Genomic DNA, 20,937 nt, shown 5'->3' on the forward strand with positions numbered 1-20,937 from the left:
GGCTTCATAGCAAATGGCGTGAATACATATGCACGCACCACTTTTCCGTTTTTAATTTTGTATAATTGTTTGAAACAAATATTACTATTATTTTTCGCTTCACCAATTAACTATTTTGTGTATGTCCATTACATGAAATCCCCCCCCCCCAAAAAAATACCTTTAAATTTGAGGTTGTAATGCAACAAAATAGGAAAAACTCCAAGGGGATGAATAATTTCGCAAGGCACTGTTACTTACTGCTAAAATGAACAATGATTCAGATAAATGTTTTGAGAGTTCCTCTAAGCTTTACTACATCTCCACCCAGTAGCTTTCTCCAACCAGGGATGTACAGTATACACTCAGTATACACTCAGTATACACTCAGTATACACTCAAGTTGATATATATGTGCAATTTGTCTTTGAATAACAATAGGTGGTTTGAAGGAACAGAATTATTAATGAAGCTTAATGTAAGAAGTAGGTATATTGCAAACATTATTTTACCTGCTAGTATCACAGTACATTAGACTCAGTGGCCCAGGTAAATGTGGTTACATAAGTAGCTGAAGTGTGATGGTGCACAAACCAAATTCCACCCTATTGCCTATTTAGTGCACTGCGTTTGACCATAAATATGAAATAGGTTGCCAATTGGAGAATATCCATGGTTCTGGGTCTGTTGTCCCTCACCAAAGACCACACACTAAACGACATTCATAAATTAGTATAGGTAGAGAATAATTACTGAACAAAAACAAACAAAGTTAATGACGACCTGCTGATTTATGCTTGAGGTAAACATCCCATCAAGTCAGTACAAGAGCCATATTGACCCATTCTATTGTCTTAATTTGTATTTTTCTTGTTTACAGTATTGCATTTCCTGTGATCACTGCTAATGATCAGGAAACACACACACACACCCACTGTCGATTAAGTAACCAGTAGGCTAATTTAGTTGTAGTATGATAGGAAAGAGACATCCATCTCATAGCATGGGGGAGGTTGGAGGATATGGACACTGCAGTAGTGGACTTAGGGTCCAAAATGGCACCTATGGGCCCTTGTTAAAAGTAATGCATTACATAGGGAATAGGTTTCCATTTCAGACACATCCAATAATTAATTTCAATAAATATTTTGGTTAATTCTTATGTTATTCAAACACTTGAGAAAAGTCCTTCAGTTATGTTTGACCCTCCTGCTGTGTTCTGGTTGAATTGGACCGATTTACAAGTTCTCTCTGAAAAATGTAGTTAATTTAATCTGATTGTCATAAGGTCCCATGACTTTGTCCACACAGGGCATCTGAACACACAAATACATTTGGATGATTTTTATAAAATGTTGCATGTTTTGTTTAACTTTTGTACACCTGTGGTGTTCCCGGTCAAAAATGACTGGTCATTAGAAATGAATGGGTGAGATTACAATTAGTGTATAAAATTGAGTTCAGGCACATGCCCATTCATCAGATGGACACACTTCCTCTCCCAGACCCCCACATGTATGTGTGTTTGAGCACACACTCACACACACACCTCACTCTCCTTCTTGGCTTCCATGGCAACGCCCATGGGAACCTTTCCCCAATAGAATCTTTCCCCTACGGGAACCACACCTATTGGCATTCTCACAAATAATCGCAATATGGTTTCAATAATATATTGAACTTTTCTCGCAGCTATGGTATATAAAGCTTTTTTGAGGCCTTGCTCACAATTCATTCTGTGGCAGCACAATGACCAAACAATGTACTGTATGTGAGGCTCATGATCATATCTTTGATCATGACACTGGTGAGGAGGAGAGAGTCCTTGTTCAATTTTGACACAAAGTAGTCTGTGAGAAATAGCACAATGTGTTTCATCTGAGTTTTTGTTATAGTCAAAATAATCCAACCATTATGCTTTTATTTGTATTTTTACAAGTTGTATGAACTCAGGTCAGTGAGGCCTACAGACCATAAACAGCATATAGAAGTTCAAAACTTGTAATGTTCACAATATCTTAAGTTGATAAAAAATATCTAACACAAAATTAGGTGATAATATTTGTATTATTATGGATTTATAATCAGCTATAATGGGGCGGTCATTTTGGAACGGGAACGAACACAGAATTAATTCAAATGCATACACATGGAGTCAATTATGCAGACTTAAGAGATGACAAGTTTAATGTGTTGAAGTCAACAACAATCAGAAACTGGAATATTTATCTTTGATGACATAACCCATTGATGAACAGGATTTGTTTTTTTGTAGATGTTGGAACAAAGCAAGAAATTAGAACACATTCCTGTGACTTCAAAGCCATCTTAGCTCAGTCCACAGGGAAGCCGAAATCTTCCATCAAAGATTATCTTACTGATTTTACGTTGTTTGATGAGTGAGAGAGATAGCGAGAGAGAGGGGGAAGAGAAAGAGATGAATGGAGAGAGAGAAAGAGAGAAAAGTTTCTTCATAAAAAATAAATGGCAATCTGATTCTGTCATTGCTTCTCTCTGTCAGGAGTCCTAGGGAGAGGTGTGAGATTTGTAAAAAGGTGATTAACACCAATTCACTTAAGTGCAAGCGGAAAGAAGTTTGGACAGAAACCTCCTTTCACTATAGTGTGCAATGGTGGAAATCTACAGCAATGAAATTACCGCCCAGAGCTCTGTCTTCACCCTATCTGCAGGTCACTATGTAACGAAACATAAAAACATATGTAGTATGAGGGAGGGAGAGAACCGAGGGATGAGAATGATAGAGAACTGCCACAGGCAGTTACTGTAGGATAACTATCTTAGCTGCGCTTTAGTCCAAGAAGCCTTTGTGGTAACACAGAGAGAGTAGAAAGCATTCACGGCTAGAAATCAATGTGCTTTTGTAATTTTGTGAACATGTAATACATTTCACAATGTAGACCTCCGGTGAAGTAAACCAAACTTTATAGCATCAAATCTCCTCTGGTCGCCAGGTAAGTAGCTGCTCTCTTGCTGCTTTTCACAATTACAGTCTATTCTGTTTTTTTCATTCGAACCAAAAACAGTGGCATGCTGGTTTAAAGTGCTACAGCACCAAGTTATCATGGTAACTCCATGGTAGCTAGCACTTGACCAGAGAACTGCTGGAACCAGCTCCCTCTCTCTGGCTGCTATTGCTCTTTCCCTGTCGGAGCTGAAGCCAGGGCCCTATAGAGACACTGAGGCCTATGACCTTACAACACAGCACAAATACTAACCTGCTACAATAGATCTTTAGCTTGATGCACAGCATTTCATCTGAATGGCATTTCGGCACATTTTGCAGTGTCCTTGCTGCATTTCGCAATGTTGTTGAAATAGACATTAAACAAGTTCTCTCTTTCTTGAAGTGGGCCAACTACACAAAATGGTATGATGTTATGTTGAGACCCTAAATAAATCAATTATCATCAGCGCTCTAACCATTGAAGTTACCAGAGTTTCATTATGAGATCACAATACAGTTCTCCATGTTCTGTATTTCTCTGATATGGGACCTGATAAATACTAACAGTTGTTTTAGGTAATAGCTGGCCGGTTCAGCATCCACCCATCAGGTCCAACACAATCCTTCTGGAGATAAGCTAGCTATAATAGCACAGAGTCATTATCTGACTTACAGTACTTCATTGCTGAATTATGAATTGCTCATGAGCAATGTTCCCTTTAAGCTGCGCGCATGCGTGCAGTATCCCGAGACTGCCTCTCAGAGCACAGAAGAAATATCAGCCCATGAAGAGAAGCATGAGATTTAACTCATATTTAGATGCGTCCTCAGTATGAGTTAAATCTCATGCTTCTCTCCATGGGCTGATATTTACACAGGACTCAGCCACGATTGCACAGGACTCAACCCCAATAGACTTAGCCTCTACTCTACACAGATCGGTGCACCATAACCAATCAGAGCTGCAGTAGGCCTATATGCAAATAGACCATTGCCATATATGGATCTGTGCCATTTACCTTGAAATGGACTGTGTTTACAGCTGTGGTCATAAGTAGATGCACATGTTTTGAGATCAAAGCAAGAGCTGCATGTAGCCACGTGCAAATTTTGTTCATATCCTTTGCTAGTTAGTGAGTTATTAGTCCAGTTATAGATCATTTGCAGTCAGCAATAGGAGAGTGATTGCTTCCTGCAAGAGCAAAAAACGTGTACATTTTTAGACAAAAGTACTACGAGCTACGAGCTTTTATGCTACGAGTCATGCTACGAGCTTTTTGTATGTCTTAAAGGGGCAATGTTGTATTTTGAGACAGGTTTGAATAACTTAAGTAGCCAATAGGCAGAGCGTCGCATGATTTTAGGATTCTCTGTAATAATGTTAAGGGAATAATAATGCATTTTATTTTGTAAAGTTGTATCTTGCATCAAACAACACAACAACATTTTCAGTCACCTTGTCTGAAGGACAAGTGGATAATCAGGTTAATGTCAAACCCTGCATGTTTTTTATTCGAATGTCTCATGGAATGTAGGCCGACATTGAACGACAGAACAGCTTTTCAATGTTAAAATGTTATTTGGTGCATTTTCTCCATTGTTTTTGATGGTAGGCCACTCAGGTAGGCCTACATTATTATCAAATAGCCACAGTAGCCTACTTGGCCACTGTTAAAACTGTAACTTAAAGCGGGTACAGTCTCAGTGTTCACAGTAAACGCACACTGGAAGTTGCAATTTGTTCAAGTTTGCACCCAGCAGACCTGCCATTTTTTTGAGTGAACATTGCTCATGAAAGTGGGTGGTTTGATACTATTTCATAATGTGATTTATTGGGAATACATTTGAGTCTATCCAGGTGTGTGTATATATGTGTGTGTGTGTGAGTGTATGTGTGTATGTTTGTGTATATGTGTGTGTGTGTGTTTGGGAGCTCAGATGGACACGGACTGACACGCAGACTGAGTCAGTGATTGCTTGTGATGCAGTTGTGGCAGACCCCTGTGTTGTCGCGGAGGCTTCTGTCACCCATGATGGAACGTCTCATCCTACATCCAGGGCAACACTCCTCGGTATCAGACGGATGCAGCTCTGGCAGCACTGACCATTCCATGTACCAGAACGCTGCCATTGGCGAAGACATTTTTCAACTTTACTGTTAAAGGGATACTTCAGGATTGTGTATCTACTTCCCATGAGTCATATGAACTAGTGGATACCATTTGTATGTCTCTGTGTCCAGTTTGAAGGAAGTTAGAGGTTGTTTCGCAAGCCAATGCTAACTAGCTTTAGTGAATGACTGAAAGTCTATGGGTATCTGCTAGCATGCTAGAGTTAAATTCTTCTTGTGATATAAATAATTATAACTGGAGGGTGTTTTTAACACAAATGACTCACTGATGAGGATAATCAATCAATTCAGAGAAATATAGAGAGCGAAAGAGGAGGAGGAGACAGAGAGGCAGAGAGAGACAGAGAGTGTAACGATTGTCATCGGGAGAAGGAGAAGAGGACCAAAGTGCAGCGTGGTACGTATTCATAATAATTTTAATAAAGATGAATACTGAACAAAAACAACAAACCGACAAACGGACAGTTCTGTAAGGTGCAACAAAAACACTAAACAGAAAATAACTATCCACAACCCATAGTGGGAGAACAGGCTGCCTAAGTATGGTTCTCAATCAGAGACAACGATAGCCAGCTGCCTCTGATTGGGAACCATACCAGGCCAAACACATAGAAATAGAAAACATAGAACACAGAACATAGAATGCCCACCCCAACTCACGCACTGACCAAACCAAAATAGAGACGTAAAAAAGGAACTAAGGTCAGGATGTGACAGAGAGAGACAGAGAGACGACCAACAACATTGGACACTCTATGGAACAAAAAGCCTTCACTATACCATCCTGGAATATCCAAGGCCTGAGGTCATCTGCCTTTGGCCTAAAGAGCAGGAACCCGGACTTCACCAAAGAAATCGGTAATACAGACATTGTCATCCTGCAAGAAACCTGGTATAGAGGAGATGGACCCACTGGTTGCCCTCTAGGTTACAGAGAGCTGGTAGTCCCATTCACCAAACTACCAGGTGTGAAACAGGGAAAGGACTCAGGGGGTATGAAATTCAAAAGGAAATGATCCTAACAGAGAAAAATGTCCTCCTGTGTGCTACCTATATCCCCCCACTAGAACCCCCATACTTTAATGAAGACAGCTTCTCCATCCTGGAGGGGGAAATCAATCATTTCCAGGCCCAGGGACATGTACTAGTCTGTGGCGACCTAAATGCCAGAACCAGACAAGAACCTGACACCCTCAGCACACAGGGGGACAAACACCTGCCTGGAGGTGACAGCATTCCCCCCCACATATGCCCCCCTAGGCACAACTATGACAACATAACCAACAATAACGGGTCACAACTCCTGCAGCTCTGTCGCACGCTTGGTATGTACATAGTCAATGGTAGGCTTCGAGGGGACTCCTATGGTGGGTACACCTATAGCTCATCTCTTGGCAGTAGTACTGTAGACTACTTTATCACTGACCTCAACCCAGAGTCTCCCAGAGCGTTCACAGTCAGCCCACTGACACCCCTATCAGACCACAGCAAAATCACAGTCTACTTAAACAGAGCAATACTCAATCATGAGGCATCAAAGCCAAAGGAACTGAGTAACAGTAAGAAATGCTATAGATGGAAGGAATGCAGTTTGGAAACCTACCAAAAAACAATTAGGCAACAACAAATTCAATCCCTTTTAGACAATATCCTGGGTAAAATGTTCCACTGTAATAGTGAAGGTGTAAACTTGGCAGTAGAAAATCTTAACAGTATATTTGACCTCTCAGCTTCCCTATCAAATCTAAAAATATCAAATATAAAACCGAAGAAAATGAACAACAATGACAAATGGTTTGATGAAGAATGCAAAAATCTAAGAAAGAAATTGAGAAACCTGTCCAACCAAAAACATAGAGACACGGAAAACCTGAGTCTACGCCTTCACTATGGTGAATCACTAAAACAATACAGAAATACACTACGGAAAAAGAAGGAACAGCATGTCAGAAATCAGCTCAATGTAATTGAAGAATCCATAGACTCTAACCACTTCTGGGAAAATTGGAAAACACTAAAAAAAAAAACAACACGAAGAATTATCTATCCAAAATGCAGATGTATGGGTAAACCACTTCTACAATCTTTTTGACTCTATAACAAAGAATAAAGAGCAAAAACATATACATGATCAAATACAGATCTTAGAATGAACTATTAAAGACTACCAGAACCCACTGGATTCTCCAATTACATTGAATGAGTTACAGGACAAAATAAAAACCCTCCAACCCAAAAAGGCCTGTGGTGTTGATGGTATCCTCAATGAAATGATCAAATATACAGACAACAAATTCCAATTGGCTATACTAAAACTCTTTAACATCATCCTTAGCTCTGGCATCTTCCCCAATATTTGGAACCAAGGACTGATCACCCCAATCCACAAAAGTGGAGACAAATTTGACCCCAATAACTACCGTGGAATATGCGTCAACAGTAACCTTGGGAAAATCCTCTGCATTATCATTAACAGCAGACTCGCACATTTCCTCAATGAAAACAATGTACTGAGCAAATGTCAAATTGGCTTTTCACCAAATTACCGTACAACAGACCATGTATTCACCCTGCACACCCTAATTGACAACCAAACAAACCAAAACAAAGGCAAAGCCTTCTAATGCTTTGTTGATTTCAAAAAAGCCTTCGACTCAATTTGGCATGAGGGTCTGCTATACAAACTGATGGAAAGTGGTGTTGGGGGTAAAACATACGACATCATAAAATCCATGTACACAAATAACACGTGTGTGGTTAAAATTGGCAAAAAACACACACATTTCTTCACACAGGGTCGTGGGGTGAGACAGGGATGCAGCTTAAGCCCCACCCTCTTCAACATATATATCAACTAATTGGCGCGGGCACTAGAAAGGTCTGCAGCACCCGGCCTCACCCTACTAGAATCCAAAGTCAAATGACTGCTGTTTGCTGATGATCTGGTGCTTCTGTCACCAACCAAGGAGGGCCTACAGCAGCACCTAGATCTTATGCACAGATTCTGTCAGACCTGGGCCCTGACAGTAAATATCAGTAAGACCAAAATAATGGTGTTCCAAAAAAGGTCCAGTCACCAGGACCACAAATACAAATCTAGACACTGTTGCCCTAGAGCACACAAAAAACTATACATACCTTGGCCTAAACATCAGCGCCACAGGTAACTTCCACAAAGCTGTGAACGATCTGAGAGACAAGGCAAGAAGGGCATTCTATGCCATTAAAAGGAACAAATTTCAACATACCAATTAGGATTTGGCTAAAAATACTTGAATCAGTCATAGAGCCCATTGCACTTTATGGTTGTGAGGTCTGGGGTCCGCTCATCAACCAAGACTTCACAAAATGGGACAAACATCAAATTGAGATTCTGCACGCAGAATTCTGCAAAAATATCCTCCGTGTACAACGTAGAACACCAAATAATGCATGCAGAGCAGAATTAGGCCCATACCAACTAATTATCAAAATCCAGAAAAGAGACGTTAAATTCTATAACCACCTAAAAGGAAGCGATTCCCCAACCTTCCATAACAAAGCCATCACCTACAGAGAGATGAACCTGGAGAAGAGTCCCCTAAGCAAGCTGGTCCTGGGGCTCTGTTCACAAACACAAACACACCCTACAGAGCCCCAGGACAGCAGCACAATTAGACCCAACCAAATCATGAGAAAACAAAAAGATAATTACTTGACACATTGGAAAGAATTAACAAAAAAACAGAGCAAACTAGAATGCTATTTGGCCATACACAGAGAGTACACAGCGGCAGAATACCTGACCACTGTGACTGACCCAAAATTAAGGAAAGCTTTGACTATGTACAGACTCAGTGAGCATAGCCTTGCTATTGAGAAAGGCCGCCGTAGGCAGACATGGCTCTCAAGAGAAGACAGGCTATGTGCTCACTGCCCACAAAATTAGGTGGTAACTGAGCTGCACTTCCTAACCTGCCCAATGTATGGCCATATTAGAGAGACATATTTCCCTCAGATTACACAGATCCACAAAGAATTCGAAAACAAATCCAATTTTGATAAACTCCCATGTCTACTGGGTGAAATTCCACAGTGTGCCATCACAGCAGCAAGATTTGCGACCTGTTGCCACGAGAAAAGGGCAACCAGTGAAGAACACACACCATTGTAAATACAACCAATATTTATGCTTATTTATTTTATCTTGTGTCCTTTACCATTTGTACATTGTTAAAACACTGTATATATATATATAATATGACATTTGTAATGTCTTTATTGTTTTGAAACTTCTGTATGTGTAATGTTTACTGTTAATTTTAATTGTTTATTTCACTTTATATATTCACTTTATATATTATCTACCTCACTTGCTTTGGCAATGTTAACATATGTTTCCCATGCCAATAAAGCCCCTCGAATTGAATTGAATTGAGAGTGCGCGAAATTATAACTAACTGCTAGAATTCAATCATCGTACATAGTTCAGTTCAGAAAATCCAATATCTGACATGATTTTATTCCATCCTAAGTCTGAAAGCAGCCTACATTATTGTTGCACCTTAAATGGCACATTATTACCGAAATAGTGCACTATTTTTCATTAGAGTCCTATGTCCCCCTATGGGTCCCTATGTCACCTATGTCCCCCTATGGGCCCCTATATCCCCCTATGGGCCCTGATCAAAAGCAGTGCACTGTATAGGGAATAGGGTGCCATTTGGGACACATGCTATGTTTCCCTGGGTCACAGTCTGGATTTATTTAATTCTGAACACATCCTGTTCCTCTGATTCAGGCCCTCTTGTTCCCAGTAGTACAGTCAGGGAGACAAGAAATTTAATACACACTCATTGGGTTTCATTCCCCTAGCTGTCTAGTGGTCTATAGGCCTGAACTCTCCAGCACAGCATTAATACCTCCCTTCCTCTCCTCCATGTATTTCATTCCCTTAGCTGTCTAGTGGTCTAGAGGCCTGCTGATGAGAACAGCATTAAAACCTCTCCTCTCCTCCATCTATTAACATGAGAGGTGTGATGAAAAGTGATCATCACAATATCTGTTCTGCAGTCACAGAGATCTCCTCTGTGCCTGGGAAATAATTTTGCTTTATGTGTGTTAATACTGAGAGGCTCCTAATGAAGTAATACTTTATTTGGATAGACAGTATTCTATAGGGATATACAGTATTACATGTTAAAATACAGTATTATAACGCAATATACATGATTATATATGGAATACAGTATTCTATAAGGATATACAGTATTAAATCTGAATCTACAGTATTCTATATGAATATGCAGTATTATATCTGGATATACAGTATTCTATAGGGATAGACATTATTATTTCTCAATATATAGCATTATAAATGGAAGATAGTATTCTATAGGGATATAGACTATTAAATCTGGATATACAGTATTTTATAGGGATATACAGTATTATATCTGGATATACAGTATTATACATGGATGTACAGTATTCTGTATGATATACAGTATTATATCTGGATATACAGTATTCTATAGGGATAGACAGAATCATATCTGGATATACAGTATAATATCTGAATTTACAGTATTTTATAGGGATATTCAGTATTATACAGTGGCTTGCGAAAGTATTCACCCCCCTTGGCATTTTCCCAAGTTTTTTGCCTTACAACCTGGAATTAAAATGGATTTTTGGGGGTTTGTATATTTTTATTTACACAACCTGACTACCACTTTGAAGATGCAAAATATTATTTATTGTGAAACAAACAAGAAATAAGACCAAAAACTGAAAACTTGTGTGTAGATAACTATTTACCCCCCAAAAAATCAATACTTTGTAGAGCCACCTTCTGAGGCAATTACAGCTGCAAGTCTCTTGGGGTATGTCTCTATAAGCTTGGCACATCTAGCCACTGGGCTTTTTTGCCCAATCTTCAAGGCAAAACTGCTCCAGCTCTTTCAAGTTGGATGGGTTCCGCTTCGTACAGCAATCTTTAAGTCATACCACAGATTCTCAACTGGATTGAGGTCTGGGCTTTGGCTAGGCCATTCCAAGACATTTAAATGTTTCCCCTTAAACCACCAGAGTGCTGCTTTAGCAATACGCTTAGGGGCATTGTCCTGCTGGAACGTGAACCTGTCCCAATCTCAAATCTCTGGAAGACTGAAAGAGGTTTCCCTCAGGAATTTCCCAGTATTTAGCTGCATCCATCATTCCTTCAATTCTGACCAGTTTCCCAGTCCCTGCTGATGGAAAACATCCCCACAGCATGATGCTGCCACCACTGTGGGGATGGTGATCTCGGGGTGATGGTAGGTGTTGGGTTTGCCTCAGACATAGCGTTTTTCATCTTGGCCATATGTTTGGGGAGTCTCCCACATGCCTTTTGGCGAGCACCAAATGTGTTTGCTTATTTATTTCTTTAAGAAAAGGCTTTTTTGCTGGCCACTCTTCCCTGAATTCCAGCTCTGTGGAGTGTACATCTTAAAGTGGATACTCCAATCTCCGCTTTGGAGCTTTGCAGATCCTTCAGGGGTATCTTTGGTCTCTTTCTTGCCTCTCTGATTAATGCCCTCCTTGCCTGGTCTGTGGGTGGTCCACTCTTGGCAGGTTTGTTGTGGTGCCATATTCTTTCCATTTTTTAATAATGGATTTAATGGGGCTCCATTCAAAGTTCAAAGGATGTTCAAAGTTTAAGATATTTTTTTATAACCCAACCCTGATCTGTACATCTCCACAACATTGTCCCTTACCTGTTTTGAGAGCTCCTTGGTCTTCATGGTACCAATTGCTTGGTGGTGCCCCTTGCTTAGTGGTGTGGCAGACTCTGGGGCCTTTCAGAACAGCTGTATATATACTGAGATTATGTGACAGATCATGTGACACTTAAATAAGTCCACCTGTGTGCCATCTAACTAATTATGTGACTTCTGAAGGATACATTTTTTTATTCATATTTTTTTTTAAATTTCACTTCACCAATTTGGACTTTTTAGTGTATGCCCATTACATGAAATCCAAATAAAATGATATTTAAATTACAGGTTGTAATGAAACAAAATAGGAAAAATGCCAAGGGGGTGAATACTTTTGCAAGACACTGTACATGGATTAACAGTACTATTATCTTACTGGTTCCCTGGTCTTAGAATAGAAAGAGGAAGTATACACTCAGTATACAAAACAAGATTTTTAAGCCTTGAGACATTTGAGACATGGATTGCATATGTGTGCCATTTAGAGGGTGAATAGGCAAGACAAAAACATGTAAGTGCCTTTGAACAGGATATGGTAGTATATGCCAGCTGTGCCTGTCAACATTTTCCTGTGTGTATCAAGAATGGTCCACCACCCAAAGGACATCCAGCCAACATGACACAGCAGTGGGAAGCATTGGAGTCAACTTTGTTTGCAGCACAAACAAATTAAGTTAGACTTTCTCTGAAATCCATGTTCCATGCCCTGAGGTTATAGAGTGGTGTTGTCTCTCAGAGTCTCAGCTGCTGTATGAAATGCTCTTACATCATTTGCCGCTGAGCTGAAAGCTTCCAGAGAATAAAGGGTGCATCCCAAATGGCCCCCTATTCCCTGTATGTTTCCAAAGGGCATTAATTAAAAAGTAGTGCACTACATAGAGAATAGGGAGCTACTTGAGGTTCAGCCATGGAAGGAGGTAGAGATGCAGTCAACAGTGGAAGAACGCTCCTTTAATGCTTTCATCACTTCCTGCCTATGCTGGGGAATATAAACACGGGCATCCCTCATCCCTCACCCCTCATCCTTCTCTTGCCACAATTTATAACCAGCCTGGCTCGTTTTTCTCACTTTATCAATATTTTATTCTTCATTCCTTTGCTCTCCCTCAATTCATCTTTGCTTCAGACACTGGCTTGCACCAGAGGGGCCCCTCCACAATGGAATGCAATCTGGAGCGAGGGAAGGGAGGGGAGGGCGGAAGAGTGCAGAGGCTTATCTCTACGGAGAGACTGTGAAAGACTGGAAAGGGGAGGAAGAATGGAAAGAAAGACTGATCATATCCTTTTATTTCACTATAAAAGGGAAATACTACAAAACGTATGGGTAAATGGAATACAAATATCTCCCAGGGATAAGTCAGTACACATATATCCATGGGGTAAGTTTTTATCCCTGGGAGATATTTGCATTCCTTCTACCAATACTAATATGAAGAATATATATATAATAATATTATAATTATAATATCTAAATAATATAAAGGATAATATAAAGAATAAATTATAACAGGTCTCATCAAGTAGCTAGGTGTTATTTTGTTACATGTGACAACAAAACAATATCTGAAAAACAACATTTTGTTTTAACTGCCCAACAAAAATACATCATTTAATCGTGATATGTGTTTAAAAAAAATCCCAATTTGGAGCAAATGGTCCTTCAGGTCGGATATGAACAACGGCCAAAATTGTTTGCATTTTTTTACAATGTGATCATTACATTGAGAAGCTCAGAAGAGATTCATCTGCAAATGTTTCCCATTTGGTTAACCTTCACAGTTTCTCTCAGGTGGTAATTAATAGTGCTGCAATGAGAGATAAATAATCCATTGAATGTCTGATCCAGTTTCATTCCACTGATGTCCAGAGAGGCCAGGGGAGGAGAGGGGATGACTGATACCATACATCTATTTTACCTCAACGCTGTGAGTGTGTAGGTGTGTGTGCATGTATGCATGTGTGCATGTGTGTGTGTGTGTGTGTTTTGTTGTTGTGTGCATCCCCATCCCAGTGTCACAGTGTTGTGACAGAAGAAGATGTGTGGAATGGGCTGTGCAATCAGCAGGTCATCCACCCAAGCTATTACCTTCCTCCCGGACTCCTTCTGTCACAGTCTATGAATGACCTAGTGATGCCTGGTTAGAGAGGCCGCTGCTGCATTACCCCATTGCATTACCCCACAGCTCACAAACAAGTCACTCACTACCGCTGCACTGCAAAGAGACCCGAGACCTGTTCTCCATGCCTTGTGTTATCTCATCATCACCCCCCCCACCCCGCAAAAAATATACTTCCTACCAATGTCTCTATGCATTATTCTGTGTCCCAAATGGCACCCTATTCCTTATGCTCTGCATTACTTTTGACGAGAGCCTGATAGGCCCCAAAGGCTCCTGTCAAAAGTAATGCACTGGGGTGGCATTTAGAATGCACACTATCTCCTCATCACAACCATTTCCAAAAGACTTCGTATGCTCACAGATTTAGATGGGTGCCATTCAGTTGGAAGCAAACAGTACTGTAAGCCATCATTATATTTACACTCTGCATTGCAAAAGCCAATCATCACCACCAATATCCCCTAAACACACGTGGCAAAAGCAGCTATTTCTAGACAGAAATTATCATGTGGGGTACATACAGATGGTGTACGGTGTATGAATGGGGAGAAAGGCAGCGATTGCCGGGGCTCTTTTCATGTGGAGTTTATGACGCACCCTCAGCGGTGCACTGTATGAAGCTTTTGACTGACTTCACACGGTCCATACAAGGGCAGGAGTTTCAGGTTTTATTACACTGGGCGAAAAGGGTCTATATCAGGGGATATCTTTACACGACCCATTGATATTCTAGAGAATACAGACCATGTCCAATGCATATTTGTGGTTTTGTGGATATGTATCATATCCTGACTAATTCTGAATCCAGATGTGTCTTTTAGACAGTTATGGTAGTTGGATTCCTCCGAATATCACACATGGACATTTCCTATGGCCAGATAGGGATTCATTCAATATCCTGATATGTGACATCCTATTTTCTCTCTTCATGTTGTCAAATACTGACTGTACACGTAGTATATCTGTGTTTTCTCAGCACATTCAAGATAGAAAGCTAAGCATACTGTATATCCAGAGTACAGATATGCTTCTCTTGGCAGAGGTCCATATGTGGATGTTGATATGCTTTTTGATATGCTGAAAATAAGGACATTTTTTAATGCATTTCTGAGTTTTCAGCACATGCTCAATAATTTGACAAATATTAAATCCATATAATTCTTTCAGATACTATAATTTTTGTATAGACGGGTTTGTTGTTTAGCAACAAAACCGACGTCTGTGCAAATGTGCTGCAAAACAGACAGAGTTGGCTTGAATTGTTGACAACACTGAAACTATATTTAATCTCCAATGTTTTTGGAAAACATAAATAATGTTGCCTAATGAGCACTTGTTGTCTCTCATGGACATGGTTACAGTTGATGGTTAGCTAGCTAGCTAGCACATTTTTCCCATATTAACATAGATGTGACAGCAGTCAAATCACCTAAAACCAGACATGGTATCAAGAACAAGATAAAACTAGCTGAAACAAGCCACTTACAATTCTCCACATGGCAGTTTCTTGTTATTGTTGCTACTGTAGCTATCTGGACATCCAGAATCACAACACACGGCCTTCTGCCCCATTGAAGTGTGTGCATCATTTTCGCGACATTCTCAGCTAATCCGTCTAATCCCTCTGGATAAAGGCGCACAAACCTCAAGTTAAAGTTTAACCTCAAGTTAAACCTCATTAGTTATTACAGTCACAAAGTCATAAACTGCCTATTTCTAAAATATTTTTTCTTAAAATGTGATTTTAAGTCTAGCCTAAACTCTAACCTTAACCACACTGCTAACCTTAAATCGAACCCTAACCTTAAATTAAGATCAAAAAGCAAATGTTTGTTTTCATGAATTTATATGATATAGCCAATTTTGTCTGTAGTAACTAGTGGAAACCCAAGCTAAAAGCACTGTAACTGGTATCCTAGCAGCAATAATCATGTATTTTCTGCTTTGGCATTCCAACTGTCATTTATTTATTTATTTGGGGATACACAAATGAGTGTGCAAACAACGTGGTTTAACTGACTGGAGAACTGGAGAAACAAACAAGTGAAAAGCTGTTCAGAAACGACCTCAAAGAAGTTAACGCTAAAGTGAGTAGCTAATTTGAGAGATGTTTTATTTATCTTAGTAACTACAATCAAGAACATTAGCTAATTTGGCCAGTAGCCAGTACGGCTAGGTAGCTGGCTTGATAGGGGGGTAAATGCTAACTGGTAGCCTCACTAGCTAACTTAACTAACATAGAACGAAACTGCCTTCCTTCAGGGATTTTTATACCCCCTATCAAGCCAAAAGGTAACAGGTAACATTTTAAAATGTTCAGGCATATTTTGTATTAAAATAAGCTAATTAGCTAGCTATCTTTTAAAAATTATTTTACCTTTATTTAACCAGGCAAGTCAGTTAAGAACAAATTCTTATTTTCAATGATGGCCTAGGAACAGTGGGTTAACTGCCTGTTCAGGGGCAGAACGACAGATTTGTACCTTGTCAGCTCTGGGGTTTGAACTTGCAACCTTCCAGCTACTAGTCCAACGCTCTAACCACCAGGCTACCCTGCCGCCCCTCTAACCAACTAACTAGCAACTGGTCTAGCTAGATTGCTATCTAGTTCCAGTTAGTTTTCATGTCATGAATGAAGCAGGTAGAGTAGCTAACTTGTGGTATGGTTATGTGAAAGGAAAATATTGTTTTGTATGATTAATTTTTTAATTCACGCATTGAGAGTTTGGAGTGGATCACAGACCAACACTCTACCACAATGTTGGGTCTATACTGTGAGGGACCGCCGTTGACGACCCATATCTGCACCCTTTGCATCATCCATTATAACAAACAGAAAAAATAACTTTTATTTTCTATTAAATAAATAAAATAACATTTTCGCAAAGATTTTCATATTTACAGAAAACATGTGTTATGATTGGAGCTCTGGATTTGCTAGGCTGCATTTCTTAAACAGAAGTAGCAAAGATGTGCTTTAGAAATAGCAACTTGGATTATATGTGACGATGATTGCCTTTGCGTGCCTTTGCGTGCCTTTGCTTTGCGTGCCTACTACTAACTATGGCGAAAAGTTATACTCAGATATGTCACCTTCTGGACATTTCATGAGTCAGATTTAGCCCTTTTTCTATCAGACATCAGAAGACTGTGCAAAGCTGTCATCAAGGCAAAGGGTTGCTACTTTGAAGAATCTGAAATCTGAATTCTATTTTGATTTGTTTAACACTTTTTTGGTTACTATATGATTCCATATCTGTTATTTCATAGTTTTGATGTCTTCACTATTATTCTACAAAGTAGAATAACAAAGTAGAATAACCCTTGAATGAATTAGTGTGTCCAAACTTTTCACTTGTACTGTATGTATATGTGTGTGTGTGTTTGTGTGTGTGTATACATCTGTGTGGGTGTGCTAAACTATGGAGAGTCATAACAGGTGGTCAGTCCAGTTCAAGTGTTGAGCAGTCTGATGGCTTGTGGATAGAAACTGTTTCTGAGCCTGTTGGTATCAGACCTCATGCCCCGCTACCGTCTGCCCGACGGTAAGGGAGTGAACAGCTCGTGACTTGGGTGTGACGGGGTGACAGTCATTTGGGAATGTCATCTTGTTTTTCTTGGACACTGGGACGTTGGTGGTATCCTTGAAGCAGATGGGGACTACAGCCTGTGATAGGGACAGGTTGAAGATGTACGAGATGACGTCCGCCAGCTGGTCAGCACACACTCTGAGGATTTGGCCAGGGATGCCATCTGGGCCGGCGGCTTTGTGAGTATTCACTCTTTTGAGAGTTCTCCTCACATCAGCCTCGGTGTGTGAAAGCACCTGGTCGTCCGGAGCAGCGAGAGACTTCTCGGATGGTTGGGAGTTGTCTGCCTTGAAGCGAACATAGAATGTGTTAAGCTTGTATGGGAGGCAGGATTCAAACAATGCCTTCTCAAGTTTAAAAAATAAGATTAGAAGACATTTCTGATAACAGATAACAGAGAAGTTTAAATAAACTGTATAATGGTCTCCACCAGACTGAGCTGACCTACCATTAGTCTATGGATGCACCAAACCCTCCTATGTATTTTAATGGACCTTCTATGCTGCTACAGTGTTTCATGAAGCCAAATGGACAGGGTGTAAACCTTGTTCCTCAGCAGAGGTAATGGTAATGCGTCACGTTTTAATAGAGAAACTCCTGTGAGGGCTGGAGTCTCTCAGTAATGAGAATCGTGTAATTAATTAGAAGGGCCTTATTGAGATCTGTCAGTGGCCAAACAACGGTTCCACTGTTTCTTCTCAGTGCTGCAGCCCCTCCCCCCCCCTCCTCTCTCACTCTCTCGTCACCACCACAGCAACAGAATTCGTTTAAAACCTTTGGAAACCTGATGCCCCCACTTCCTCAATTTTTCTCCTTCGACAGCACCACGACTTCCATCTCTCACTTAATTACCATTTAATTTTTCGTTTCCCTCTAGAATCGCCCTGAGCCCCCAACCTTCCATCTCCTATGCGCAGAAGAAGAGGAAAAATCTGTCAGGGAGAATAGAATGTAATACGTTGAGTGAATGCCAATAGCTTAACACAGGGTAATCTCTGCAGATGTGCAATATTATGCAGGTTTATGATGGCTTTTAAAACAAAGACAGCCGTGAACCCATTATTTGAAGAGACGTGCCGTTGTAATGTTTTGGAGGCTGATACACTGAGATGTGACCAACCCAACCTCTCCATATTCCTTTCTGTGTCTAAGCTGAGTTCAACTGTTGCCTGTGGCCCAAATGATATCCTATTCCCCTTAGAGTGCAGTACTTTTGACCTGGGCCCATGATGCTCTGGTCAAAAGTAGTGCACTATGTAGGGAATAGGTTGCCATTTGGGACACCTCCGTTGATTGCTCCATCTAAAGTAAAGGAAAGGCTTGAAACAATTCATCTTTTTATCTGAATCTGAGGTTCAGTGGCGGTCCCTTATGTCAGTCTCAGTACTCCGTAAACTATTTCAGTTCACTTCATTTACAGTATATGCCCTCTTAGAGAATTTGTCTCACATTCAGTTAGCCTCCTTGAAAATGGCGTAATAACGTAGCAGAGGAGCATTGTTGCTGTTTAACGTATACTTTCTTCTGGCTTTTGGCAACTGAGGTCTGTCAATTAGATGATTATGAGGCACGGAAGTGGACTGGATCAAACCTAAAACAATGTAATTGGGGATATAAGGAGACAGCTGAGTAGTCCTATTAAATATATACCATACTGTACTGTGTGACTTGCTTACATAATAAAAAGTCATCATCCGATAATAAAGTCATGCTATACTGTGGAATCTGCCAGCGTGACAATACAGTGTCCTGCTAAGCAAAGATGAATGACTGACATCCCAAGGCAATATGTTTATTAATTTGTGAACTACATTAATTAATTCCATTTTGGGGATAACAGTTTGAAATGGCCATAATGATTAAACAGAATTATTACCTTGAGATCATTCATTAAAATCAGCTCTACAGGGCTATATTGATGTCTGGGGACACGAGTACTAACTCACAACAATTACCAACCATTCACTCTGCCAGAGAGAGTGCGGCTGGATATTACATACAAGCAGACATGGGTTCAAATACTATTTGAAATTATTTATAAATATACGCTTGATTGAGCTTGTCTGCTGCAATGGAACACATAGAGACCGCTGAAAACATCCAAATCAGATGGGGTGGATTCTTGTTCTGTTTTCACGATAAAACAAAATATTTGAAATAATTAAAATAGCATGTGAACCCAGGTCTGCTTCCAAGCTTATTTCAAATTAGCACGGTGGGGAAATTGCATGTTCGGTCATGCAGAAGAAATGGATGCCCAATTTTCTGACACAAACCGGCCTTAATTTGAATGACAAAATTAATGTGAATGTGTATTCCGAATGTGTGCTCTTTCACTAAAGGAAATGCGTTGACAACTGATACTTTGCTTTATTGAGACAGTATTAGTTTAGAGGGAATGTGTTGACAACTGATACTTTATTGAGACAGTATTAGTTTAGAGGGAATGTGTTGACAACTGATACTTTATTGAAACAGTATTAGTTCAGAGGGAATGTGTTGACAACTGATACTTTATTGAAACATTATTAGTTCAGAGGGAATGTGTTGTCAACTGATACTTTATTGAAACATTATTAGTTCAGAGGGAATGCGTTAACAACTGATACTTTGCTTTATTGAGACAGTATTAGTTCAGAGGGAATGCGTTGACAACTGATACTTTATTGAGACAGTATTAGTTCAGAGGGAATGCGTTGACAACTGATACTTTATCGAGACAGTATTAGTTCAAAGGGAATGTGCAATGCAATTCAAAGATAGTTCAAAGACAGACTGAAATAGAAATATGTCACTTTGAAAAATTAAGAAGGGCTGGTCTCTCTATCACTCCCTTGACCTCTGATCCCCAGTCCAGTTCGGTAAGGGGTAGCTGTATTGGCTAAAGCAAAATAATATGCTGTATGATTTTACTCAAAAATAGAAAATCAGGTTGGCTGTATTAAAAAACATTGCTGACCTTACAATCAACTGAACTGCATGGAGTATTGTGAAACATAATAGGTAGTGAAAAGGGAAACACTAGCGCACATCTAGTTGTAGATTCTTATAGTATTTGTGGTGTGTAGAACAAAAAATAATACGTTATGAACAGGACAATTAGGAAGGTCCACATAGTATTTACAGCAAAAAGAAAGGAACATGTATACCATCTTTAATGACACACGTAAAAAAATATTATAAGGGACACAGCTTGGAGAAACACTATGTGACACTGTAACAATGATGCTGGGAGTCAGGAAGCAGGTGCAGTGGGTGAGTTTAATAATAACGAACAGAGAGCGATACAAGCCAGGACCGGTGGATAGTAAACCGGCGCCGTCGAGCACCGGAGTGGGAGTAGACGTGACAGAAATGGATTATAAATATGCTCGTATTCACCACTGTGTAAACAACACACAATCAAAGCTCA

This window comes from Oncorhynchus kisutch, linkage group LG14 (genome assembly GCF_002021735.2).
Source record: "Oncorhynchus kisutch isolate 150728-3 linkage group LG14, Okis_V2, whole genome shotgun sequence".
Taxonomy (NCBI): domain Eukaryota; kingdom Metazoa; phylum Chordata; class Actinopteri; order Salmoniformes; family Salmonidae; genus Oncorhynchus; species Oncorhynchus kisutch.